This window comes from Balaenoptera acutorostrata, chromosome 3 (assembly GCF_949987535.1).
Source record: "Balaenoptera acutorostrata chromosome 3, mBalAcu1.1, whole genome shotgun sequence".
Classification (NCBI taxonomy): Eukaryota; Metazoa; Chordata; class Mammalia; order Artiodactyla; family Balaenopteridae; genus Balaenoptera; species Balaenoptera acutorostrata.
In genome coordinates this window covers 43,935,059-43,961,201 of record NC_080066.1, presented here as the reverse complement: position 1 = coordinate 43,961,201, position 26,143 = coordinate 43,935,059, and the positions used below count along the sequence as shown (strand labels likewise).

The window sequence follows — 26,143 nt, the reverse complement described above, 5'->3', positions numbered from 1 at the left end:
TTCATACTTTTACATGTTCCTGTCCAATTTTCCCAGCACCACTTATTGAAGAGGCTGTCTTTTCTCCACTGTATATGCTTGCCTCCTTTATCAAAGATAAGTTGACCATATGTGTGTGGGTTTATCTCTGGGCTTTCTATCCTGTTCCATTGATCTATATTTCTGTTTTTGTGCCAATACCAAACTGTCTTGATTACTGAAGCTTTGTAATATAGTCTGAAGTCAGGGAGCCTGATTCCCCCAGCTCCATTTTTCGTTCTCAAGATTGCTTTGGCTATTCGGGGTCTTTTGTGTTTCCATACAAATTGTGAAATTTTTTGTTCTAGTTCTGTGAAAAATGCCAGTGGTAGTTTGATAGGGATTGCATTGAATCTGTAGATTGCTTTGGGTAGTAGAGACATTTTCACAATGTTGATTCTTCCAATCCAGGAACATGGTATATCTCTCCATCTATTTGTATCATCTTTAATTTCTTTCATCAGTGTCTTATAATTTTCTGCATACAGGTCTTTTGTCTCCTTAGGTAGGTTTATTCCTAGATATTTTATTCTTTTTGTTGCAATGGTAAATGGGAGTGTTTTCTTAATTTCACTTTCAGATTTTTCGTCATTAGTGTATAGAAATGCAAGAGATTTCTGTGCATTAATTTTGTATCCTGCTACTTTACCAAATTCATTGATTAGCTCTAGGAGTTTTCTGGTAGCATCTTTAGGATTCTCTATGTATAGTATCATGTCATCTGCAAATAGTGACAGCTTTACTTCTTCTTTTCCGATTTGGATTCCTTTTATTTCTTTGTCTTCTCTGATTGCTGTGGCTAGGACTTCCAGAACTATGTTGAATAATAGTGGTGAGAGTGGGCAACCTTGTCTTGTTCCTGATCTTAGTGGAAATGGTTTCAGTTTTTCACCATTGAGGACAATGTTGGCTGTGGGTTTGTCATATATGGCCTTTATTATGTTGAGGAAAGTTCCCTCTATGCCTACTTTCTGCAGGGCTTTTATCATAAATGGGTGTTGAATTTTGTCAAAAGCTTTCTCTGCATCTATTGAGATGATCATATGGTTTTTCTCCTTCAATTTGTTAATATGGTGTATCACATTGATTGATTTGCGTATATTGAAGAATCCTTGCATTCCTGGGATAAACCCCACTTGATCATGGTGTATGATCCTTTTAATGTGCTGTTGGATTCTGTTTGCTAGTATTTTGTTGAGGATTTTTGCATCTATGTTCATCAGTGATATTGGCCTGTAGTTTTCTTTCTTTGTGACATCTTTGTCTGGTTTTGGTATCAGGGTGATGGTGGCCTCGTAGAATGAGTTTGGGAGTGTTCCTCCCTCTGCAATATTTTGGAAGAGTTTGAGAAGGATAGGTGTTAGCTCTTCTCTAAATGTTTGATAGAATTCGCCTGTGAAGCCATCTGGTCCTGGGCTTTTGTTTGTTGGAAGGTTTTTAATCACAGTTTCAATTTCAGTGCTTGTGATTGGTCTGTTCATATTTTCTATTTCTTCCTGGTTCAGTCTCGGCAGTTTGAGCATTTCTAAGAATCTGTCCATTTCTTCCAGGTTGTCCATTTTATTGGCATATAGTTGCTTGTAGTAATCTCTCATGATCTTTTGTATTTCTGCAGTGTCAGTGGTTACTTCTCCTTTTTCATTTCTAATTCTATTGATCTGAGTCTTCTCCCTTTTTCTCTTGATGAGTCTGGCTAATGGTTTATCAATTTTGTTTATCTTCTCAAAGAACCAGCTTTTAGTTTCATTGATTTTTGCTATTGTTTCCTTCATTTCTTTTTCATTTATTTCTGACCTGATCTTTATAATTTCTTTCCTTCTGCTGGCTTTGGGTTTTTTTTGTTCTTCTTTCTCTAATTGCTTTAGGTGCAAGGTTAGGTTGTTTATTCGAGATATTTCCTGTTTCTTGAGGTAGGCTTGTATTGCTATAAACTTCCCTCTTAGCACTGCTTTTGCTGTGTCCCATAGGTTTTGGGTCGTCGTGTCTCCATTGTCATTTGTTTCTAGGTATTTTTTGATTTCCCCTTTGATTTCTTCAGTAATCACTTCGTTATTAAGTAATGTATTGTGTAGCCTCCATGTGTTTGTATTTTTTACAGATCTTTTCCTGTAATTGATATCTAGTCTCATCGCGTTGTGGTCGGAAAAGATACTTGATACGATTTCAATTTTCTTAAATTTACCAAGGCTTGATTTGTGACCCAAGATATGATCTATCCTGGAGAATGTTCCATGAGCACTTGAGAAAAATGTGTATTCTGTTGTTTTTGGGTGGAATGTCCTATAAATATCAATTAAGTCCATATTGTTTAATGTATCATTTAAAGCTTGTGTTTCCTTATTTATTTTCATTTTGGATGATCTGTCCATTGGTGAAAGTGGGGTGTTAAAGTCCCCTACTATGATTGTGTTGCTGTCAATTTCCCCTTTCATGGCTGTTAGTATTTGCCTTATGTATTGAGGTGCTCCTATGTTGGGTGCATAAATATTTACAATTGTTATACCTTCCTCTTGGATCGATCCCTTGATCATTATATAGTGTCCTTCTTTGTCTCTTGTAATAGTCTTTATTTTAAAGTCTATTTTGTCTGATATGAGAATTGCTACTCCAGCTTTCTTTTGATTTCCATTTGCATGGAATATCTTTTTCCATCCCCTCACTTTCAGTCTGTATGTGTCCCTAGGTCTGAAGTGGGTCTCTTGTAGACAGCATATGTATGGGTCTTGTTTTTGTATCCATTCAGCCAGCCTGTGTCTTTTGGTGGGAGCATTTAATCCATTTACATTCAAGGTAATTATCGATATGTATGTTCCTATTCCCATTTTCTTAAATGTATTGGGTTTGTTATTGTAGGTGTTTTCCTTCTCTTGTGTTTCTTGCCTAGAGAATTTCCTTTAGCATTTGTTGTAAAGCTGGTTTGGTGGTGCTGAACTCTCTCAGCTTTTGCTTGTCTGTAAAGGTTTTAATTTCTCCATCGAATCTGAATGAGATCCTTGCTGGGTAGAGTAATCTTGGTTGTAGGTTTTTCTCCTTCATGACTTTAAGTATATCCTGCCACTCCCTTCTGGCTTGCAGAGTTTCTGCTGAGAGATCAGATGTTAACCTTATGGGGATTCCCTTGTGTGTTATTTGTTTTTTTTCCCTTGCTGCCTTTAATATGTTTTCCTTATATTTAATTTTTGACAGTTTGATTAATATGTGTCTTGGCGTGTTCCTCCTTGGGTTTATCCTGTATGGGACTCTCTGTGCTTCCAGGACTTGATTAACTATTTCCTTTCCCATATTAGGGAAGTTTTCAACGATAATCTCTTCAAAAATTTTCTCAGTCCCTTTCTTTTTCTCTTCTTCTTCTGGTACCCCTATAATTCGAATGTTGGCACGTTTAATGTTGTCCCAGAGGTCCCTGAGACTGTCCTCAGTTCTTTTCATTCTTTTTTCTTTATCCTGCTCTGTAGTAGTTATTTCCACCATTTTATCTTCCAGGTCACTTATCCTTTCTTCTGCCTCAGTTATTCTACTATTGATCCCATCTAGAGTATTTTTAATTTCATTTATTGTGTTTTTCATCATTGCTTGGTTCCTCTTTAGTTCTTCTACATCCTTGTTAAATGTTTCTTGCATTTTGTCTATTCTATTTCCAAGATTTTGGATCATCCTTACTATCATTATTCTGAATTCTTTTTCAGGTAGACTACCTATTTCCTCTTCATTTGTTAAGTCCAGTGTGTTTTGAGCCTGCTCCTTCATCTGCTGTGTGTTTTTCTGTCGTTTCATTTTGCCTATCTTACTGTGTTTGGGGTCTCCTTTTCACAGGCTGCAGGTTCGTAGTTCCCGTTGTTTTTGGTATCTGTCCCCAACGGCTAAGGTTGGTTCAGTGGGTTGTGTAGGCTTCCTGGTGGAGGGAACTAGTGCCTGAGTTCTGGTGGATGAGGCTAGATCTTGTCTTTCTGGTGGGCACGTCCACGTCTGGTGGTGTATTTTGTGGTGTCTGTGGCCTTATTATGATTTTAGGCAGCCTCTCTGCCAATGGATGGGGTTGTGTTCCTGTCTAGCTAGTTGTTTGGCATAGGATGTCCAGCACTGTAGCTTGCTGGTCGTTGAGTGAAGCTGGGTCTTGATGTTGAGATGGAGATCTCTGGGAGATTTTTGCCGTTTGGTATTACGTGGAGCTGGGAGGTCTCTTGTGGACCAGTGTTCTGAAGTTGGCTCTCCCACCTCAGAGGCACGGCCCTGATGCCTGGCTGGAGCACCAAGAGCCTTTCGTCCACACGGCTCAGAGTAAAAGGGAGAAAAAATAGAAAGAAAGAAAGAGGCTATAATATAGTGAAGTAAAATAAAGCTATTGTAAAGCAAAGCTATACAGACAAAATCTCACCCAGACGCATATACATATACACTCACAAAAAAAAGGAAAAGGGGAAAAATTAATATCTCCTGCTCCCAGAGTCCACCTCCTGAATTTGGGCTGATTCGTTGTCTATTCAGGTATTCAACAGATGCAGGCACATCAAGTTGTTTGTGGAGCTTTAATCCGCTGCTCCTGAGGCTGCTGGGAGAGATTTCCCCTTCTCTTCCCTGTTCGCACAGCTCCTGGGGTTCAGCTTTGGATTTGGACCCGCCTCTGCGTGTAGGTCGCCTGAGGGCGTCTGTTCCCCGCCCAGACAGGACGGGGTTAAAGGAGCAGCTGCTTCGGGGGCTCTGGCTCACTCAGGCGGGGGGAGCGAGGGGTACAGAGGAGGCGGGGCGAGCCTGCAGCGTCAGAGGCCGGCGTGACGTTGCACCAGCCCGAGGTGCGCAGTGCGTTCTCCCGGGGATGTTGTCCCCGGATCCCGGGACCCTGGCAGTGGCGGGCTGCACAGGCTCCCGGGAGGGGCGGTGTGGAGAGTGACCTGTGCTCGCACACAGGCTTTTTGGAGGCGGCAGCAGCAGCCCCAGCGTCTCACGCCCGTCTCTGGGGTCCGCGCTGATCGCCGTGGCTTGCGCCCTTCTCTGGAGTTCGTTTAGGCGGCGCTCTGAATCCCCTCTCCTTGCGCGCAGCGAAACAAAGAGGCAAGAAAAAGTCTCTTGCCTCTTCGGCAGCTGCAGACCTTTTCCCGGTCTCCCTCCCGGCTAGCTGTGGTGCGCCAACCCCTTCAGGCTGTGTTCACGCCGCCAGCCCCAGTCCTCTCCCTGCGATCCGACCGCAGCCCGAGCCTCAGCTCCCAGCCCCGCCCGCCCCGGCGGGGGAGCAGACAAGCCTCTCGGGCTGGTGAGCGCCGCTCGGCGCCGAGCCTCTGTGCGGGAGTCTCTCCGATTTTCCCTCGCGCCCCTGTTGCTGTGGGATCCGCGCTGATCGCCGTGGCTTGCGCCCTTCTCTGGAGTTCGTTTAGGCGGCGCTCTGAATCCCCTCTCCTTGCCCGCCGCGAAACAAAGAGACAAGAAAAAGTCTCTTGCCTCTTCGGCAGCCGCAGACTTTTTCCCGGACTCCCTCCGGGCTAGCTGTGGTGCGCTAACCCCTTCAGGCTGTGTTCACGCCGCCAGCCCCAGTCCTCTCCCTGCGATCCGACCGAAGCCCGAGCCTCAGCTCCCAGCCCCGCCCGCCCCGGCGGGGGAGCAGACAAGCCTCTCGCGCTGGTGAGTGCTGCTCGGCGCCGAGCCTCTGTGCGGGAACCTCTCCGCTTTGCCCTCCGCACCTCTGTGGCTGCGCTCTCCTCCGTGGCTCTGAAGCTTCCCCCCTCCGCCCCCCGCAGTCTCCGCCCGCGAAGGGGCTCCTAGTGCGTGGAAACCTTTCCTCCTTCACGGCTCCCTCCCACTGGTGCAGGTGCCGTCCCTATTCTTTTGTCTCTGTTATTTCTTTTTTCTTTTGCCCTACCCAAGTACGGGGGGAGTTTCTTGCCTTTTTGGAGGTCGGACGTTTTCTGCCAGCGTTCAGTGGGTGTTCTGTAGGAGCAGTTCCACGTGTAGGTGTATTTCTACTGTATCTGTGGGAAGGAATGTGATCTCCGCGTCTTACTCTTCCGCCATCTTCTCTATCCCCCCAGTCACTCTATGCTTAATCTGAGCCTACCGTGTTCTCTCAACACAGATTTCTTCACTTCGTTCATAGCAATATCATGGGAGATTTGGCCAGGTGTTTTGCTGAAGTTCAGATACACTATCAATCCCTAGGATGAAAAAAGTTACTGAAAAGGAAAAAAAACAAAAGAAACCATGAACTGTCTGGTGTGTCTTAATTGTGGCTATATGCTGGGTTTTTAGATTGTTGCTTCCCTCTCTAAGGCTTACAAAATATCCCTTTAACAATCTGTGTCTGATATTGAGATAAAACTCAGTAGATTAGTTTATGGAATCTACTTTCTTACTGCAAGCTGCTGTTGTTCCTTTCTAATCCTCCATCTCTTTAATTCTTTTTTTTAAATTAATTTTATTGGAGTATAGTTGATTTACAGTGTTGTGTTAGTTTCAGGTGTACAACATAGTGATTCAGTTATACATATATATTCATTCTTTTTCAGCTTCTTTTCTCATATAGGTTATTACAGAATATTTCATCTCTTTTATTCTTAAATAATCTTTCAGGACTTGGGAAGTCTGTCTTTCTAGCCTGGGACAAACTCCTTTAAGTCAGACACTCTGACAGTGTCTCCATGTCTTGGGCTGTTAATTTTTTTCTTTGCTGTTGTTTATGCTTTATCGTGTAGTCCGAAGTTCATTCTGATTGGGAGAAAAGGAGGAACTGGAATGGATAAGGAATTCCTTTATGTACTTCCTTTTGTACACCACCACCCTGAGCAGTGGGTCTTAGATCTTCCTTCCTTGTCTTGCCTCAAACATAGAAAACCCGAGAAGGCTTTTTGTAGTCCGTGGCATTTTTCCCAACTTCAGGTCATTTGTGGAGTAAAGATTCATACCCTTTGTCCCTTTCTACTCTAAACTGTTGTTAAGTTCATCCTTCTTGTTGTAAACAAAATCAGAAGTGTTTAATTGTTTAGTCACTCGGCTGTATACACTGAACATTTTAGTTAAACAGGTTTTTCTGCTTTGGGTTGGAGGTGACTATTAATAAGGTGTTAGAGATGAAAACTAATCCTGACCACTCCTTCTTAATCAGAATCCAAATAATCAGGACTGCACTGCCTCAGAGTCTGTAGGAGACTCACTGCCTTCACTTTATGTTTTCTTACTGCTTAGGTTGGCAGCTTTCTTTCCCTGCAATGAGTCTAGTGGCTCAAGTAAAACTATTGCCTACGGGCTTTTGTTGCGCTCGTGAATCTTCCCTCAAAGTTCCATGAGGTTATGGCTCAGGGGAGATGTTTCTCAGTCCATTCAATACTTAAAACAATAATAACTACAATTTATTATCTACTGTGTGCCAGGCATTCAACTTATATTTGCTTGCTTAATCCTCCCAACAATGTTGTGAGAAAGGTATGATCCCCTTTTTACTGACAAGGGACCAGAAGCTTAGAGAGATTAAATGAATTGCTCCAGACTTCATAGAAGTAATCTATTTGATATCTGCGTGTTTTTGTCAGTCTTTGAGAGTAACTTATCTGAAATAGTAAGAGGCATACCTAGAATTCGAATCTAGGTCTATTTGACTTCCAGAGTAAGTGATTTTTCTCACTGCTGTTGGGGGCCTGCCATGATGTGGTGCTGTGCTAGCTGCTTTGGAGGATATGAAATGGAAGAAAATACATTCTTGGCCTTCAAAGACTTTTTTAAAAATAAGGGTGAGGGGAGCCATTGAGTTTTTTAGGGGAGGACCTACCTTTCTTTTGGAAGCAGTGGGCTGAATCCTTTCATCAGTGTGCAGAGTTGGAGCCATAGTTGACACAGGTGGAGGTTGCCTGTCTCAGCACCATGGTGTTGGTTGTAGCCTTTGACTCCTTGTGGTGATCTGTACGTCACCCTCTACTTGGACACAGCTGTTTTCATCAAGCCTTGTCCGATGCAGACATCTGTTTTACGGTAACAAAATGATTTGCCTTTATTTTAGGCTCTTCCATTTACGGTGTCTTCACATACTCCAGCAGAACTTCACAGAACTCTAGCCCTTGGTGGAGGGTGACTTTGAGTTGTATCTACATTACTTAATTGCCGTGAATTTGACTTTTCTAAGCCAAGGGGTCAAGAAGAGAGATTTGAATGTTTGCCAAATAGAGAGTAGGTCCCTTTAAGGGATGAGGCATCTGCCTTAAGCAGTTTTGAGGAAAATAACTTTTAAGTATTCCTTAAAAGTAAGTATCCCCTTTATCCTGATTTTTGCTCATTATGGAAATTCTGGAATACGTAGAACTCATTGTGGAAATCTTAGAATATAAAGTAGAAAAAATAAAAATTACCCATAATTGAACCTTCCAGGAATAATCACTGAACATTTGAGTCTGTTCCCTCCCGCCTTACTATGTATGAGAGAGCTACATGTCTATATTCTGATTTTTATCACTTTACATTATAAGCATTTGTACATGCTATTAAGTTCTTCTTATGGTTTTAAATAACCTTAATCATTTTCCTAATGTTAAATAAGTTGTTTCCAGATTTTTTTTTCATAAATAAAATCCTTGTAGATTCAAGTATTTTTAAAAATATTTGTTTGATTTTTAAGTACGTAATATGCACAGCAGAAACCAGATTTCTGCTGCCTTGAAACTTGGGGAAATCATTTTGAATAGTTGGTAATTTCTAGAACTGATAGGTTTTCCCCTCAAAACTACTTTATTTTAAGCATTTTGGACAGTTTTTTTCTGAAAAGCGTTATGTACTGTAGTAGATTGCTTAATAGCTTAAATTTTCCTTAATGATTCAGGGCCATTATTTTATTATAAGCATCAATCTTGCTATGTTGCTAGAATAGTCTCCTCTTAATGGCTTCTATCACACCATCCTCTCTTGCTTCTCCAGACTCTCCGGCTTCTTTCTAATATTTGTTTTCCTTAGAGTGTTGGGTTGGGTCCTACTTTTCTGAATATACTTGTCTACGTGATTTCATGTCTACTGAGACATAAACTGTTACTTATATGCTAATGATTCCTAAATTTATGGGAACTTATTTCTCATGAACTTCAGATCCATGTATCCATCTTTCTTTTGCTCATTGTCAATAGCTGTTATTCTTGTCTATATCAAGGATACCTCAAAACCAGCATACTTAGAATTTAACTCATTATATTCCCCTAAAATTACCACATGCTCATCTGTTTTTTCCCAGTAGTACCATCATCTAGATAGTCAAGGTAAAAATCTTTCTAGATTCCTACTTAGTCTTCACTCCCAAGGGTATCTGATCACTAAATTCTAGCTAGGCTGCCTTTCGCAGATCTGTTTTCTCCTCTCCATCCTTATTACCATATTTAAACTCACTAGTTTTTATCAGGACAATCACAATAGCCTCTCATCTTCCTACTTACAGACTTACCTCTTCAAGTCTCTTCATTATGGCCAGAAATTACGTTCTTGAGCATACATATTGTGCTGTTTTAATGCTTACAGACCTTAATGGTTTCTAGAGTAACCATTACTCTAATTGCCTCTAGAGTAAAGTCTACATTCCTTAACAGTCTAGAATTGTTTCTTCTTAGCTTTCTGGTCTTGTCTCCTGTCTCTCTCTCTCTCTCTCTCTCTCTCTGTCTCTCTGTCTCTCTCTCTCTCTCTCACACACACACACACACTCTCTCTCTCTCTCTCTCCCTCTCTCTCTCTCTCTCTCTCTCTCTCTCTCACACCAAACTTTTGCCACCAAACTTCTAGCAGTTATCTGAATATTGTGTGAAATTTTATATGCATACGCATTTGCACATGCTATTCGTTCTGCTGGAGAGTACACAGCCCCTCACATAGCTTACCCTGTATTTTACCTTAGCATGATTATAAGTTCTTACAAGATACAGCTGAGTTCACTTGTGTCACTGTTCATGAACCGTGTCACCCCGTGTTGGCCAGAAATACCTCACCTGCTTCATGTTTATTGAACCTTTTATGATACTTCCTGTGGTAGACAGACTAATGTCCCCTCAAAGATGTCCACATCTTTATCTCTGTATGAGTAAGTTACCTTACATGGCAAAAAGGACATTGCAGATATGATTAAGGACCTTGAGGTGGGGAGATTACTTGGAATTATCCAGGTGGGCCAGTCTAACCACAGGAGTCCTTAAAAGCAGAGAACCTTTCCTGGCTGTGATGGGGGGGGGGTAGAGGGACGGGGTTGGGGGGGTGTGGGGGGGAAGAGGGAGAGGGAAAGAGTGCGAGTGAGAGCAAGCACCAGTGAGGGGGAGGTTGAAAAAGGGTCAGAGAAGTTCAATGTTGTTGACTTTGAAGGTGGAGAAAAGGGCCACAGCCAAGAGATGCAGGTGCCCTCCAGAAGCTGCAAAAAATGATAGGGAAACATTTTCCCTGAGACCCTCCAGAAAGGAATGCAGTCCTACTGACACTTTGGTTTTTAGCCCAGTGAGATCCATGTTTTTAGATTTCTAACCTACAGGATTGTAAAATAAATTTTTTTGTTGTTGTTTTAAGGCACTAAGTTTGTGGTAGTTTGTTATGAAAGCATGAGAACTAATATCCTTCCATTGTATCTTATCTATCTTATTGTATTAAATGTCTGCTTTCTTGTCTTTTTCACTAGATTTTAAGCTCTATGAGAACAGGATTATATATATTTTCACCTCTGCCCTCAGCATGTAGTACAAGTGCTAAGACATTGTTAACATCCAAAAGTTTTGAGCATATGAATTAAATAATATAGTGATATTTGTAACCTTATAAATGTCTTTTAGGATCTTTGCCACGTAAATTCCTCATGCTTCTTTTTGAGTTACTGTTTTTTCATTTTAAATATTTTGTCTCCTTTTTCCTGTTAACTTAGTTTACTTACTACTCCTGTTTTTTGTTTTTTTTTTGGTTTTTTTGGCCATGCTGCACTGCACGTGGGATCTTAGTTCCCGACCAGGGATCGAACCCACGTCCCAGCAGTGGAAGTGTGGATTCTTAAGAACCACTGGACCACCAGGGAAGTCCCTCTGCTCCTGTTTTCTTTAACTATGGTGGTTCTTCTCCTGTTGGTGTTTTTTTGTTTTTTGTTTTTGCTTTCAATACAGCCTTTCTTACATCATTTGCACATGACAGTTTAGAGTAGCATTGTTTCTGAGTCCCTTTGGAGAGAAGCTTGTATAGATGTCCAGTCTTACTATATTTACTCAGTGCTTCTTTACAGGTGGTGTGTACTTCTTCTTTCTCACAAAGAAATCTGAACCAAAATTTTACTTTGATAATTTCCATAAATGAAATAAAATTATTGACTTTCCCACTCTTTTTGTTAAACTGCATTCCAGTGTAAATCTGGCATGAATTCCAGGTTCACTTAGCCTGTCATAATTTACCAACTATAAATTCTGGATAAAATACAAAAACAACAATATTAAAAGTACTAGAGAGTAACCAACAAAGTGGATTCTGGAGGGCAGTTGATATGTGGAGGAAGGACCAGGCAGTCAATCACTGGGTGAATTTCTCATTTTTAAGTCCATAGGAAGCCCCCAGTATTTATATTTATGGCTTGTTATCACCAGAAGACACAGTTCAGGGCAATCACAGCCATTGAACATGAAGGAACATAGGGGATCCAAGCTAAGGCTTAAACTGGAGATTGGAGTTGCTATCCAAGAGACAGAAGTTTGCTGTCTGAGTTCAATTAACTGCCTGCTAAAACAAACAAACAACAAAAATCGAGATTATTTAGAGGAATAAAATAATCCAGAGTCTCCACAATATCCAGGATACAATCTAAAATTACTCAAAATATGAAGAAACAGGAAAAGGTGACCCTTTCGCAAAAGAAATCTAATCAACGGAGATTGATCCCAGGATGACCCAAATGTTGGATTTAGGGGATAAGGATTTTTAAGCAGCTATTATTTATACTTAGTTATGTACAGGGAGATCTGCTTGTAATGAAAAAACTACAGAATCTCAGTACAGAAATAGAAACTATAAAAAAAGAAAAACTATCTGAAATAAAAACTTTACAGGTTAAATTTAACAGAGAGGACAGAGAAAAGAATCACTGAACTTTTAGATCAATAAGAATTGCCTAATCTGAAGAACAGAAAGACAAATGATTGAAACAAAAATGAACAGAACCCCAGAGCCCTGTGGGACAGTTTGAAAAAGATCTATAATATGCATGCAGTTGAAGTTCCAGAAAAAGTAGAGAGGGAGAATGGGACAGAAGAAATTATTTGAGGGAATAGGGATATAAATATTTCCTAATTTGATGAACGAATTAACTAGAAATCATTACTGTTTTGACATTGTTTATGAGAAGAAGGGGGAAAAGGATGATGAGCATAGAACCTAGGAAGAATTGAGGCTTGCTTGCCCTACTTTCCCCTAAATGTCTGGTCTTAACCAGACTGACTGATTTCAGTCCCTGTAGTGTTTCTTTCTGGGTCTTACAGATCCACCCTGTTAGGACATCAGTAGTTTAAGTTGCAGCCAAGACTGAATTGCGCAGAGTGGTAGAATACAGTGGTTTTTGAAACGTACCAGGGCTGGTTTCTTTTGGAGGTCTGCAGTGAACACTGAATCTTTTTGTTTGTGCTGCTTTTCCCTTTGCCTTTCTTCTTTGCTTTCCTTTCCTGCTACCCTCTTGTTTCTGAGAAAGGGCAAAAAGGAGCCTGATACATTTGAGCGGGACTGGCTAGATCAAAGGCAGTGAGTTCTATTGAGATCAGGGTCAGCTCTGGCAGAGAGTAGCCTCTGGGGAGGCCTTTGTTGGGTCTTTGCTTTTCTCTCCTAGATGATGCTGCTGGTGGCAGTGCATGGAGTCACTTGGTAATGAGTCGTTGTTAATATGCCTGGATTGAAATGTGGAGGCCACAGTCCTGTAATTCTGACCGTAACTTTTTAAAAAATGCATGCTTGCATGCTCACATCCAGCTAGTATGCACTGGTGAGGCCATACTGATTGTTAGAAGTTTGAAATACTGCCCCAAGCCCTTGTTCCCACTTCTCTTTGCTCTGGCTGTCCTTGGACCTCCCCCAAGGTGGCTGGTTGTCTTCCAGCACATTCCTTGTGATCCAGCAGCCAGAGGGTTTCAGTCTGGCATGAGGGCTGGGTGCCTCTATTAGGCTTTATCAGACTAGTGACTTCCCTGGTCATAAATATTCAAACATCTCCCTGTCTGTCCCTCTAGTTCCTGTGTCCATCCGCATGTGTGCACAAGTGTATGTCCTAGATAGGTGTTAGAAATTTGGTTACCGATTTTGGGAGGTAGTGTGGTCTAGGATTAAAAAAGAAAGAGTTTTGGAGTTGGATTGACTCCAGAGTCTACCGATTTTGAGCAATGTGTCCTTAGACAAGTTCCTTGAACGCTGATACCCATTTTCTTGTAGAATAGGGATAATGTCTACTTCTCAGGCATTAATGGAAGCTTACAAGAATCTGTATATAATAATATGCCTTCCACATAAATGTTGATTACTTTGATTTCCTTTTGGTTTCATCATAGCCAGTTATTCTAGGTCATCTCTAATTTTGTACATTTTTGTGTAATTCTGTTTTAAGGAATTAATTTTACAGTGGGAATTTAAAACCGGTAGTTTCTCACTCATCTATCTTTACAGAGAGAAGACTGAAGCTCAGAGGTACAATTGGGTTGCCCAAGATTATGTGGTTAGTAAGTGATGTAGCTAGAATTTAACCTCAGGCAATCTGATGTCAGAGCTAGGGCTCTTAACAAGTTTATATCAGGATATCCCTAATAGTAAAGTTATGTAGGTTCAGACTTTTCAATTGCTACCCCATTCCCCACCCCCCCCCCCATTTACCGGTTTACATATAGATTAATGATAAAACCAGAGGGACTAAACTGTATAGTTTTCTTTTAAACAGAAATGTAACTATCTGTATTGATCTTTAGGCACTTATTACAATTTAACCTTGCTATATATCTGTTTATAGATCTGTCTTTTGTACTCTAGTCTCTGGTCTTTAAAAGTAAATGTGTGGGCTTCCCTGGTGGTGCAGTGGTTGAGGGTCCGCCTGCCGATGCGGGGGACACGGGTTTGAGCCCTGGTCTGGGAGGATCCCACATGCCGCAGAGCAAGTAGACCCGTGAGCCACAACTACTGAGCCTGCGTGTCTGGAGCCTGTGCTCCGCAACAAGAGAGGCCGTGATAGTGAGAGGCCCGCGCACCGTGATGAAGAGTGGCCCCCGCTCGCCGCAACTAGAGGAAGCCCTCGCACAGAAACGAAGACCCAACACAGCCATAAATAAATAAATAAATAAATTTATTAAAAAAAAAAAAAGTAAATGCGTACTTGGATTTTAGTACTTTTGAATTCTGCAGAGGATTCAACATCCTATCCATCTTCCTCTTCTCACTGTCTAGCACTGCATCCTACTCATCATAGGCACACTGTGTATTTTATTGGTGACAGTGATGGCGTGAATAAGACTTTTGAACCACCATAAATAAGCTTTTAAAATTTATGCTTTGTCATCAAGCTATAGAATCTTGGAGTTAAGAGAATCTTAAAAATCCTTTAAAGATCCTTAGATCTTTTCTCCTGGTTAAACCTGTTTAGTTTTATCAAATGTTACTTTTTAAAACATAGTTTTCATTTCTCTTACCATCCCTTTCACTTTGTTCCCAACCTTTAAAATTTTTTGTCTATCTCGATGGGGTTCCCAGAATGGACCATTATATTCTAGATATCTTGAGTAAACAGTGGTTTGGAATCATCTGTCAGCTTCTTTGCTTTAGACACTGAGTACATGTATTAATGCATACCAGTGATTTTGGCAGCTCTTTTATGCTGTCAACTCTTCATTTGAGTTTAGGATCAACCAACCCTTACGTGTATTTTACAAGTGCTTCTGCTGTGCTACATCTTACATGCCTTTATTTGATATAATTGATTCTAAATGTATACCTTGATTCTAAATGTATACCTTGCATATTTTTAGTACTTGGTACATAGTAGGCACTTAATAAATGTTTGAATGATTCTGATTTTTGCTTGCTTACTCCCCAAGCTTTTCCTCCCTCCTTCCCTCCCACCCACCATCCCCATAGAACCTGTGCTCTAGCCCTACTGAACTACCATTAATTGTACCCCTAAACATCTGTGAGTTATATATGCCTCTCTATATGAGTATGCACACAGTTTTATCTCTCTAGAAGGACCCCTCTTTTCTGTCATCTCTGATGTGTTTCAGCTTCTTTCAGCTCAAGAATCACCTCTTCTTCTGTGAAGCCTTTCTGGACCACTCTTTCTTCCCCATACTCTCGTGTCATCTACCTGGATAACTAAGGCATATCATTCCACTTAATTTGTGTTCCTCTCTGTTGCCCTTGGAATGTATATACTTTGAGAGCAAACACTGTGTTTTTATTATTATTTCCATCTGCAGCATCTAACACAATATGCCTAGCAGTAGCTGTATACTAAACTTTGGTGAATGAATGAATGAATAAATAAACAAATGAACAGAGTCAGGGCCTGATGTTCCAGCCTGTAATCTTTTTGGATCTGGGTTCTGTTATCGAACCTGCTACCCATTATTAGACGCAACAAGTTTGATCAGCCTGCTTTCTCTGTCTTCATCCAAGTTACTGACTTAAGTGTTGACTAAAAGCAGGGTTGAGGAGGTCATTTCTGATGCCTGTTTTTAATATCCTCAGTGACTAAAATTTACATACTAATTTTTTCTCTATTTTTGTCTCAGAATAATATGAAAGAACCACCACAACAAAAACTTACTGTTTCATGGCTTACATGGTATAGGAACAGCCCAGAATAGCTCACTTTGTAAGCAGATTGAGAGTCAATTTCTGATTATTTGCTCTGAAAGTATTGTGCAGGGAGATGGTTCTTGAGTATTGAATAGATCAGTGAATATTACGAGACCATGGTGGAAAAGCTTTCTTGTATTTTTCGGGGTAAAGGAAGTTGAGATATTCCATGGAAACCCACTAAGGCTGCAAGGAACTGAAATTGGGAATCCTGTTTTTGCTTTCTAGTTTTATCTAACCTGGCTCACAATTTGCATTACATGTTTAAATTAGCCTGTGCATATTCTGTTATGGCTGATGACCCTTTAGGGCTGGTGACAATCCCAGCCCTTCTAGAAGTATATCAACATTTGAAAATAACAGTGTATTATGACTATGACTATATTATGATTTAGTGGTAGTTCTGTAAGTTTGGACTATTTTAATCTCTAGTAGTAGATGAGAGGTGATATCTTTGGAAAAATGACTATGAAATAAAATTAACTTGTGGTAAAATCAGTTGTGACTTATAGCTTGTAAGAGTAGTACATTAGCATTTTAACAATGTAGCTTTGATATTTTAAAGAAGATTGGGGTACTAACGAGATGTCTTGATTCTCTCAGATGAGTTCCATGTATCACTTTCAGAAGTTTTGTTCTTTATCATATGAAGAGACCCAAACAAAGCAGCACAAGTATAAAGGGCTTAGGACATGAACTGGATTTGTAGAATTCTGTATAAAGTCTTACTTAAAATGTAATTCAGTTAATATTTGGGGAAAGAGTTTAGTCTTTGCTAACTTTTTTTTTTTTAGCTCAGATAGTGCTATTGTGAAACTTGCCCTATTCCACCCTTTCTACTTTGGTAAGTATCTGTGGAATGATTATCACTGCCTTGCAGTTAGGTGTTTACATATCTCTCTAACAGGTCGAGAGCTCCTTCAGGGCTGTGACTACCAAGTGGTTAATTTCTGTGTCTGCAGAGTAGCACAGTCTCTGGTCCTCATTAGATGCAGAAATATTTAAGAGGATGAATGAGAGACCCAATACCTGTGCATGTGTCCCATGCAACCAGAGAGTGCCTTCTAGTATAGGTAGATCTGAAGTTACTGGCTGTAGTTGCTGCGTACAGTGTGTATTACTATTGGGTGTTACTGTCATCAAAGCTACCTCTTTCCAAGCTGCTCCAAATTGTGATAAACAGCTTAATCTGGTTTAGACAGGTACTGTTTTAGGTGTAAAATTATAGCATTTACCCCTAAGCATACTTCTAGAATAGCGACTTGGTAACACAGCTGCCATTATTTCAGTGATTGATATGATGCAATTCTGAGTTAATCACCTGAGGGTCATTTCTGGTGGACCTGCTACCATTAAGATATAGATTTAACTACTAACCTCTTTCCTTTCAACCCAAGGACCTGTGACTGTTAAGCAGCATGTATTAAATAACACAACTGATCTGTCTGTTTTAATAACTATGCATACAGACTTTAGCCAGGACACCTTAGACCCTAAATAGAAAATCTTAAAATATTAGCATGGGGTTTATAGAGTTTGTTGTATAGGGGAATAAACAGGCCTAGAGCGACTGAGTGGCTTGTACAAGGTTCTTCCAAATCCTTATCTAGCTTATAGATTTTTAAAAATAGCTTTTCCCTTTTCAAAATACCTTCTCCCCTCCCTCCCTGCCTTGGATGTTATAACTAATGAAGTCAGTATGCCCTAATCAGTTTCTTTTGTTCTGAGTACCCAGTGTGCATTCAACAGATGTGCAGTTAGACAAAGGCCCAGAGCTTTAAGCATTGACAGTGAAGAGAATTCAGTGACTTGATGTCTCTTTGGAGATGTGGGGAGAAACAGAGATGCTTCTTCACAGGAACATTCAGTTTTATACTTTTCTGTGAGCAGTAACATCCTATGGCTGCTGTGTCATTGTAACTTTACTCTTGTTATCCACGTGCTTGTCAGTGCTATTTAACAGATGTATGACAATGTTTTAGTTACCTCGCTTCATGTACTTTTCACGCTCCTTGTGACTTCTTGCTGGCCTCTTGCTGCCAGCCCATTACCGCGCTTGTGGTGAGAGAAGCTGAGACTTTGTCATCCTGGCCCAGCCGTGGGACCAGGGGTAGTTGATGTTCAACACAGTGACATCAGGCATTACAGCTTTTTAAAGAATTGTTGAATTGTTTGAAGAAATAAAAAAGAAATTGTTTTAAAATCTGCATTGTTAGAGTATAATTTACATACGATAAAATTCATCCATTTAAAGTATACAGTTTATTAGTTCTGTCAGCCGCATACAGTCATATAACCAACACCCCAATCAAGGGATAGGACATTTCTGTCACTCCACAAAGTGCTAGGCAAGCACTGATATACTTTGTGTCACTACAGTTTTGCATCTTCTACAATTTCATAAGAATGGCATCATACAGTCTAGAGTGTCTTGTCTCTGGCATTTTCATAATGCTTTTGAAATCCATCTATATAGCTGCATGTGTCAGTATTTCCATTCTTTGCTGAGAAGTATCCCATTGTTTGGCTATATGACAAATTGTCTATCCATTCACTGGTTGGATGCACATTTGGATGGTTTCCAGCTTTTAGCTATTATGAGGAAAGCTTCTGGAAATATTTGCATATAAGTCTTTTGCAGACATGTATTTTTATTTCTCTTGAGTAAATACCTAAGAGTGGGATTGCCAGATCATATAGTTAGTATATCTTTAACTTTACAAAGAACCTGTCAAACTGTTTTTCAAAGTGGGTATTCATTTTTCCATTCCCACCAGCAATGTATGAGGGGTCCAGTCACTCTTGTCAAAAATTGGTATCGTCAGTCTTTTAAATTTAAACCATGCAGGGGGTGGATAGTGCTCATCGCGTGGTGGTTTTAATTTTCATTTCCTTGATGACTACTAATATGGAGCATATATCCTTTTTGGTGAAAGATCTGTTAATTTCTTTTTGAGATATTTGTCTTACTGAATTGTAAGAGTTCTTTCTATATTCTGAATACATGTCCTTTACCAGATATGTTTTGCAGATAATTTCTCCTTTTCATATTAATGGTGTCTTTTGAAGAGCAGAAAGAAGTTCTTAATTTTGTCATCATCCAGTTTATCCATTATTTTTCTTTCCAGTTTATGCCTTTTGTGTTCTGTATAAGAAATCTTTGCCAAACCCAAGGTCACAAACATTTTCTCATGTTTCCTGTGAGAAATTCTCTCTCTTAGATTTAGGTTTGTGGTCTGTTAGAGTTAACTTTTATAGCTGGTGTGAGGGAAGGGTTGAGGTTCATTTTTTGCTTATGGATACCCACTTGTTTCAGCACCATTTGTTGAAAAAAACCATCCTTTCCTTATTGAATTACCTTGACCCATTTATTGAAAAATGAATCGACCATATATGTGTGGGTCTGTTTCTGGCTTCTTCTGTTTCATTGCTTTTATATCTCTCCTTAGACCAGTACTACCCTGTCTTGATTACGATAGCTTTGTGGTTAAGTCTTGAGGTCAGATAGTGTAAGCCGTCCAACTTTGTTCTTTTTCAAAATTCATATGGATATTATAGGTCATTTGCATTTCCATGTGCATTTTCAAATCAGCTTGTTGATTTCTGTAACAAAGAATACTGAAGTTTTTATTGGAAATGAATTAAATATGTAGCTCAATTTGGGGACAGTTGGCATTTAGCTATGGTATGTGTATCTATTTTTAAATATCTTACGTATTTTTTAAAAACATGTTTTCAGTTGTAACATTTTATTAGTTATACTTAGTATTTCATATTTTTGGAACTATTATAGATGTTTGAAATTTCAACTTCCATTTGTCTGTTGTAGCATGTAGAAATACAGTGGATTCTTGTTTATTGACCTGCCACCTTGTTAAAATCACTTGTTTCTAGTAGCTCTTTTGTAGATTCCCAGTGAGAGCTAATATTCTTGTTGCCTGTCTTAGGGGTAAGCAATCAAACTTTTATCCTTCTGTATAATTTTAGCTATAGGATTTTTGCAGATTCCCTTTTGTCAGGTTGATGAAATTTCCTTTCTATTCTTAGTTTCCTTAGTTTTTTAAAATTTAATTTAATTTAATTTAAAATTTATTTATTTTATTTATTTATTATTGGCTGCATTGGGTCTTTGTTGCTGCATGCAGGCTTTCTCTAGTTGTGGTGAGTGGGGGCTACTCTTTGTTGTGGTGCTTGGGCTTCTCATTGTGGTGGCTTCTCTTGTTGTGGAGCACGGACTCCAGGCGTGCGGGCTTCAGTAGTTGTGGCATGCGGGCTTAGTAGTTGTGGCTCGCGGGCTCTAGAGTGCAGGCTCAGCAGTTGTGGCGCACGGGCTTAGTTGCTCCGTGGCATGTGGGATCTTCCTGGAGCAGGGCTTGAACCCGTGTTCCCTGCATTGGCAGGTGGATTCTTAACCACTGTGCCACCAGGGAAGCCCGTCCTTAGTTTTTTTATAATGGATCAGTATTGAGTTTTGTTAAATGCTTTTTCTACATCTAATGAGATATTTGTGTCATTTTTCTGTTTTATTTTGTCAGTGTGGTGAATTCCATTAATTTACAAAAGATAAACCAACACTGTATCCCAGGATAAACCCAGTTGAGTCATTGTGTATTATACTTTTTCGTATTTCTGGATTTGAATTGGTAACATTATGTTAATGGTTTTTGTGTCTGTGTTCATCAGAGGTTTGGTTTGTATTTTTTTCTTGTAGTGTCTTTGTCTGGTTTTAGTATCAGGATAATGTTGGCCTCATAAAGTAAGTTGGAAAATCCCCCCACCCCTCCATTTTTTTGGTATTGATATCATTCTTTTCCCCTTATCTGTTTGGTACCTGTCACTTTGATGCTCTCTGGGCCTGGAGTTTTCTTTGTGATAAAACTTAGCTAAGAATTCAAATTCTTTAATAGATTCTGATTCTGGTAGATGTGCATCTCATTGTAGTTTTAATTTGCCTGTTCCCTAATAACTGATGATGTTGAGCATATTTTCATGTGCCTACTAGCCATTTATATATCTTCTTTAGTGAAATGTCTACTTCTTCCATTTTTAGTTGGGCTCTTAATACTGAGTTGGAAGAGTTCCTTAGAAGTCCTGGATATGAGTACTTTTTCAGATATGTGATTTGTGGATATTGTCTTTGGCTTCTCAGAGGTAAAGTTATGAACCTTACTCAAATATAAAATGAACATGTTTTGAAGATTTTAGCTAATTCATTTATCAATGAAGTATCCAGTAAGATGTTAAATGAGATATGTGATTCCACGTATCTAGTAATTTTTTATCGTATGCTACACATTGTGGATGATATGTTTTAGAGACTACTCTGTTTTTTATCTTCTGAAAAATGTTAACTTTTGTTCTGGCAGGCAGCTAATTGGACTGGACTCAAACTCCCACTTTAATTTGATCTCTGCTCAGTTCTTTCAGCCTCACAGATTTGCTTTCTGTTGGAAATCTTGGACTCTCCTCAGTATATGTACAATTCAGGAGTCTACCAAGGATTTGAGGAAAGCTGACATGCAGATTTTAAGGATGCTGCTTTCTGCTTGAGTTCTGTCTACTGTCTCAAGTGGTCTGTGAAGTAACCTTAGTTGAAAAGCAATGTAAAAGTGAATCTCACCCAGTACTTTTCTCTTTTTTTCAGCTCATTGTCTGCTTTTATCTTCTTCCAGTGCCTTCAAATGGTAACTTTTTATATTTTATTCAGTTATAATTGCTTATCCGTAAGCACAGTAGTCTACTACAGGGTAATCTGCCTTTATTTTTTTGTTGACTTTTTAACTAGTGGAGCTCTTTTTCAGTCATCTCCAGTTAACTTTCCATGGTGTATATCTTCTAATGAGGTACTGGAAACCTAACAAAAGAGTTGAAAATTTTGAAAGTGAAAGGAATAGGTTGATTTGGTTGGCAAGATTTATAAAATGTTTTCCTTGCTTCTAGTTCCGTTTTGACTAGACTCCTTGAAAGGCAGAGCTTGTCTTGGGATTGGTAAGTGCAGCTAATGCTGACCCTTAGAGGGGTTTTTGGTTGTTATTTGTTAAAGCTCAAGGCCTGAGGCTGTTAGCCCATATCTGAATATCAACTAAGAAGGAGTGTCTCCTTGGAGATTCCATAACTGAGTTTTTAGATTCCCCAACTCTGTGGTATTCTTTTTTTCTCTTGTACTGGGTGGGGAGGCATTCTGTGGGTGGCTGCATTCTTCACTTGTTCCTTGCTCTGACCTGGGATAGCCATCAAGGTCTATAATGGAACGTCACAGTACACGTCTCTGGTCTGTTCATCTTGCTTTTAACTGCTTTGTTTTTTAATTTTCTGTTCAATTTAGTAGCAGACTTGAAGACTGGTAATTACCTATATGAAAAGCCAATGTACTTTCCAGTATGTGCCATGAAGTGATAGGATGGTGTACTTCTTTTTAGTACTTACAGTTTGTAAAATTTAATGTAGTACCAACAGAAACGTTATTCACTTTGATTGCAGTTTTGAATGTGGAAGACTACCTGTTCATTCTCTTGAAGCTTGGGCATTGGTTTTTAAGCTTGATTATTTTCTTTATCAGATTTTTGTAGAATTTAGGAGAAAACATTCTCAGAAGTTCCTGTAACATCAACTAAATTTTTTGGGCAGCAGATTTTAGCTGGCGGATGTTAGCCTGTGTTTGTGTAGAAGTCAGTCTGTCCATTCCCAGCTGATTCTCAAGCTTGTAAACATTTCCATTTGGATGTGGGTAGGAACATGTTGGTCTGTTGAGTTGCATTACTTGTTTTTATTACGCAGCTGACTTTTTCTGTAGGCCGTTACCTACTACTTTGGAAAAAGAGAATAGGGCACCTCTGTAAAGTAGTCTAAACTGGTTCAGTTTGGTGGGAGATGAAACAGATGAATTAGTCTACAGAGAAGCTCTAAACAAGCATGTTTTTGCCTTCTTTCTCACCCTTCAGTCTTTAATTAGTGAAATGCTGTTTCCTCCACTAAGCATTTTCCATTGAAATTCTTCTCATCCTCACTGTGTTTAATTCCCAGCTCACAAAATCACCTTTCCTCCTTTGTTTTATATACCTAAGGTACCCAGTGTTTCTATACGTGGAATTATGATGTGCTAGAGATGGAAGGAACTTTCATGATTACCTACTCCAACCCCTTCCATTCAGAGAGTAAGAAATGGAGGTCATGAGGCTTACTGCAGAGTAGGAGAGGCAGCAGTGTAGTAGTCTAAGGGTTAAGGTCTGGGTTCAGATTTTGGCTCCCACCATTTACTAACTGTGGGACCTTACACAGGTTACTTAACTTTAACCATGAATCTCTTCATTTGTAAAATAGGTTAAGTGAGGATTAGCAAGGTGCCTGGAACAGATGAAGAAAACTCTTCTATAAGTGGCAGTGAAGATGATGTTGGTGGTCGTTATGTCTTCATAGCTGATAAGCTGTAGGATGTTAGGATGGTAGAATTACGATGTTTGCCTTTTGGATGAAGAATAAGAAGAACACCCACTGAGGAATGAAACAGGAGGCTACGATGTACCTGTCAGTGAGGTATATACACATTTTTGGTGAGTATGAATTCTGAAAGCCAGTGAGCGCTTGTTTACCAGCTAGTGTATTTCCAGTGTATGCTTGAGAGAGAGAACGAGGGAGGAAGGAATACTTTTTAAAAAATGCCCTTGGTTGAATTTCAGAAATGGATTTCAGAGGCCAGGAAGCAGCTTGTAACAAGAGGATGAGATCAGTTGGTATAATTGGAACTAGTTGATAATCCTTTTACTCTCTTCTCTGAACATTTAGTGTTCCTATTTTTTGTGCAAACATACGAGCTAGAAAATGACTAGGTCTCTCCATAGATATGTCATGTGTCAAGTTGGGGAGGGTGAGGGGAATGTGGGATAGAGCCGGCAGTCAGTCTTCAGCCTTCATCTTTGCTTAGCTTTTTCCTGTAGTAGGTACTGGGGCCGTTTTGTTCTTTTTAAAATGTCTCTGGAGGTTATTTTAGAATGCGATCTTTAGTTTGGTTGTACCAGCATTTGGGGAGGGCAACAGAGGGAAAGAAAGAGGAATTAGGAATATATTTTGAAAACTATGAAAAAAAATTGATCTATGAGCTTTTACCTCATGGGGTAGGCGCTGAGACTGTTGGCTTGTGGTTTTCACCATTTTACTTCCTGCTGATGGAGAGCCAGCCACGAAGTCAGCTGTTCCTGAGCCCAAGTTTGATAGCGGAAAACACCTTTTTCATTTTATTCAAGTCACTTAGAAGGAGAGTGCATATCACTGAGGTTTTAACTCTAAGCTTCCAAACTAGTGGTTAGTTGAGTGGCCTCTGTTTCTCAAGGATTCTGCTGTTGCTGCAAGTAAGGAGTAAGGATTCTGTTTCCCAGTCTTTTCCATCTTGCATTACTGTTTTTTTCTTATTGGTTGTCCCAAGTCAGGTTTGCCTGGCTGGGTTTGTGCCAGTGAAAGACAAAGTGTATAGAACATCTATCTACTCTGTGTCATTACTGTACCGAAGAGCTGCCCACTTTTGATTGACCCACAGTGGTTCTCAGAGGCCCGTGATTACCAGCTGCTTCATGCAGAGGAGGAAGGTCTTACAGCTGGCAAGGGCTCAGACTTCAGTGCCCTCCTCCGGGTGGTCCTCTTACTCTGGTCAGAGCAGTTCATCCATTCATCAGTTGGCGGGGCATGTTGAAGGTGTTGCCTCTTCTATCTCCCACCTCAGATCTTAGGAGCAACCGTGGCTTTTCATTCTTTCGGCGCAGTCTGAGTTCTGGCTGTCTTCTAACTGTGACTAATCCAGCACTGAACCAACTGTTGCTGCAGTGGGGGTGGGATCTCTGTGGGGCCTGTTTAATTTATGTGGAGAATCAGAAAGCCAAGATCACAGAGCTCTCAGGAGAGTTTATTTGGACTATTTATAGTTTGTTGTTCTATCCGCAGTCTCTGTCTAGAGTACACACGCAAATACTTGCTGAATTGAATTATTTCCTCTTGCTGCCTTTCACATACCTTTGTTTGCATCCTTTACATCTTCTCTTCGTCATCCCTTCCGCATCGAATTGCTTTCTGGACAGCCTGGGCTCTTGGAAGACACATGTACAGGTACCTGTTCTTCAGTCCCACCCTCATTCACAGTTAACAAAACCTGCAAAGCAACAGTTTTATTTTGGGGACAGTATGCCTGGAAATCTTTACTCTTTTTCCCCTAAATTAATTTACTTAAAAAAATTATTTTTAATTTTTTATTAATTTTTATTGGAGTATAGCTGCTTTACAATGTTGTGTTAGTTTCTTGCTATACAGCAAAGTGAATCAGTCATACGTATACATATATCCACTCCCTTTTTTAGATTTCCTTCCCATTTAGGTCACCACAGAGCATAGAGTAGAGTTCTATGTGCTATTCAGTAGGTTCTCATTAGTTATCTTTTTTATGCATAGTAGTGTATATATGTCAGTCCCAATCTCCCAGTTCATCCCAATCCCCCACTTCTCCCCTTGGTAACCATAAATTTGTTCTCTACATATGTGACTCTATTTCTGCTTTTCAAATAAGTTCCAGTTTACTTTTTGATTGTAAAGATTTTCAGAAAAAAGTAGCCAACTGAAGTGTTCATTATGACCAAATTATTAGCGCTTGGGTCATTCTTTGATAACGTTTATTTTATGAAACACCTATATATATTTTTTGTATTTTGAAATACTGTAATTTTAAAGGAAAGCGTATTGTGTAGCAGATGCCTGACTTTCTGTAGCTTTTTTTTGTATATTCTAAATATATTAAATATTTGAAGTTCATGTGCATAGTAATATTGTCTGTTTCCACATTTACTTGAAACAATTCATCATTATGCATTTGTTACGTGCCACTTATCTACTCACACATAGCTAGAAATGCTAAATGTTTTAAAGCAACGATCTTATATTTTAACTTAGTTCAAATGGAGAGATTAATAACTGATAGAATAAGAAATGGAAAATTAATATATGTGATCCTCTAAGAGTTTCCTATTAAGAGGAATTCAGAAAATTTGAAATTCAGGGAATAACCTCTAAAGTTTCTCATAACTCTGTTATTTCTAAATCCAGAACAAGTGTAATATCACCCAAATTTAGCCGGGCAATAACCTTTTAATAATTTGATGGAAAGCTGCCTTTTGAATCATTATTTTTAAACCATTTTTCAATGAACTGATCAAGTTAGCAGAATTTGCAGAACATGTTGTAGTTGATTTTCGACTCAGAGATATAATCTTACCAGTTCTTTACTTCATTGCTGTCAAACACTTGTGTTTGTTTTGTGAAGCTGTATGTCCTAATTGAAAGTGAATTGTCTTTATTAACATCCAAA

The 26,143-nt window shown here is 39.6% G+C and overlaps 1 protein-coding gene across 11 annotated transcripts in view; it reads left to right on the top strand.

Moving 5' to 3' along the window:
* AKAP13 (A-kinase anchoring protein 13) overlaps positions 1-26,143 on the top strand; it is a 351,713-nt gene that overhangs the window by 67,644 nt on the left and 257,926 nt on the right. Inside the window, exon 1 of one of the 11 annotated variants that reach the window (XM_057541943.1) lies at positions 21,460-21,485. The exons of the other annotated variants lie outside the window; for them this stretch is intronic. The gene's annotated coding sequence lies outside the window, so the exon portion shown is untranslated. Of the gene's footprint in view, positions 1-21,459; positions 21,486-26,143 lie in introns of those variants that run through there. 11 annotated transcript variants of the gene reach the window in all.